The sequence below is a fragment of the Aedes albopictus genome, chromosome 3 (assembly GCF_035046485.1).
Source record: "Aedes albopictus strain Foshan chromosome 3, AalbF5, whole genome shotgun sequence".
Classification (NCBI taxonomy): Eukaryota; Metazoa; Arthropoda; class Insecta; order Diptera; family Culicidae; genus Aedes; species Aedes albopictus.
This window is the reverse complement of record NC_085138.1, coordinates 311,166,126-311,168,713: the sequence shown is the minus strand read 5'-3', so window position 1 is coordinate 311,168,713 and position 2,588 is coordinate 311,166,126.

Below are 2,588 nucleotides of genomic sequence, written 5' to 3'. Positions count from 1 at the left end.
TCCATAACACAACTGCAAAATCTCACTTGCAACAAATTCTGTTCGGTTCACAAAACGTTCTTCTACGGTCAGGCTAACTATCACCTCAACGTGTGTAAACTTTCGCGCGCGTTGTGCCTGCTTTGCGGTTAACCGAGAACTGGTGATCGAGTGCGATCCAACTGCTGATCAGTGTTGCAGAGCTGATGTGTGGGGACAGTATTCTCTTATCATTGCAGGGTGGTGATAAGAGCAGATGAACAGTAGAGAGTGAGATCTTAGAGAAGCGGGGCTTGCATGAGGGTTTCTGATACCGGTTTATGGGGCTTGTTGGCGGGAGATCAATATATTTTGTGCATCAACGTGAACTTTTTCTATCGGCTCCTCCATATGAGTGTTGCCTTCAATGTTACTGCTAGTGGCTTGGGGCCTTGTTGGGGATCTCATTCAGGCATCGGTGGATATTGTGTTCTGTTGTATTGTTGTATGTGTTGTGTATTTGACATGGTAAGAAGGACCTATGCTTTCGTTTAATACGGCAACTTTAGGAGCAACATTGAAGCTCTCGCGAGGCCGTTGGCTGTGAGAAGGTTACAACTCTTTGTATTGTTCCCACTGTTGTGTTCTTTTAGCCCGGTTAAATAGTTTCCGGGTTTTCTTTCGTAGTTTTTGCAGGTTGTTATTCCACCAAGGCACATCTCTATTTGAAGAGCGTTCCTTAGGAGCACAACTGCTATGGAATGCCTGTTGAATCAGGCTTGAAAGTGTTGTAGCGCTATTTTCGAGCCCATAACAAGAATTTGGGATGTTATTGAAACTGTCCCGTAGAATTCCCGTAGAAAGTTTTGAAGTATAAAGCTCCCAGTTTGTCTTCCTAGGATTTCTCGTAGTTTCTATGAGTTGATGACCAGCCTCATATTCAAACAAAATATGCTTGTGATCAGATAAAGAGGTTTCGTCTGACACATGCCAATTTTTGATTTTTTCTGATAGTGTTAAATCAAGAACTTCTTGTCTGATGGCATTCGTAAAAGTAGGTTCTTCGCCTTTGTTACATAAATCGATCTCATTTCCAGAAATGAAATCTAAAAGGTGTTCGCCCCTATTGTTGATGTCTGTGCTAGCCCATATTGTATGATGGGCATTCGCATCACATCCAATTATGAAAGCTTTATTTTGCTTTCTACAATATGAAACAAAAGCTGCCACTTCTGGTGGAGGTATATCATCCACATCTCCCGGAAAGTATGCTGCAGCAATACAAATTTCCGTTTTTCCGTGAATAGTCGGTACTTCCAACATAATTGCAACTATGTCTCGATTGATAAACTGAGTAATTGGAATTGCATTTACATTTCCACTCACTAAAACTGCAGCACGTGGTGGAGATTGTCCTGCCTTATATATCAATTTGGTAGAAGTTGTAGGTATTCCTAGTATCCTACTGTTGTTTGTCCATGGCTCCTGGATAAGAGCAATATCCAGTTTGCTCTCAGCAAATCTTTTGCAAAGTACAGCGGTTGCTCCCTTTGCATGATGAAGATTTACTTGAATGAACTTTATTTTTTTTAGATTTCATTGGATCCTATCTTTATCCAATATCGTTGAGTTTTTTTCTGTCATAACCTCAACAAAGTTTGTAGTTTGGCCAGGTATTTTTGGGTTTTCATCCTCTTAACTCCACATGACACTAGGATTTTTTATACTGATCGAAGATCATTACATTATCACTAGTATTCCAGTAGGTTTCTAGAGTACTGTTAACCCCATACTCTGGTCTTTAACTACTTTAATTACACAGAAAAAGGAAAAAAAAAGAAAGAGAGAATGATAATAGTTACACAAAGTAATACAAACACAGACAAATAATAATACACACAATTTAGTAATACAAAATCAAATATTTAATCGTATAAATAAGTATATTTTAAGTATATTTTAACTTGATGTATTGGAAAAAAGAAGAAGTAAAATAGAACGAACAAAAAGTAATAATAATAAAAAAGCGAGACTTAACTTTTGCAATGTGTTACTTGCCAAGGTAGGAGCTTTTTACCCTTGCCTCCCCTTACGACTCTGCTTATATGTGGTGTTAGCACGCCACCGACGTTGTGAGTGTGATCATCTCACCAAAATTATAGTGCACACAAGTAAATCCATTCGCGGCTGAGGCCGCCCACTGGTAATTTACTGAATGCCGTAGGTTGTGAAGCATAGAAATAGTAGTCACACCACTTTTATCTACTGTAATTAAACACATACGGTTCTGGTATTTGTTTATATTACAATAACCTCACTTTATTTATTGGAGGGAAACCACTTGCATGCAAGGCTTCATGCAATAAATTGATACGCGCACTGCTATCGTTTATTTGTTTTCTCCCGGACAACCGATCATCACTGGGAGCTAAAACCGAACACTTTTCATTAATTTATTCACTGCAATCCACCGTCTTACACACAAAAAATATGCTTTTGCACTTCAAAAACACATGCGCTAATCGCTCTTCAATTATAAAAACACTTTTCACTATGATTTTAATAATTTAATAGAGCCGATATTAATCGCACTTTCGGTGTAAGCGGCAGTGTTGCCAGAAATTGAATAT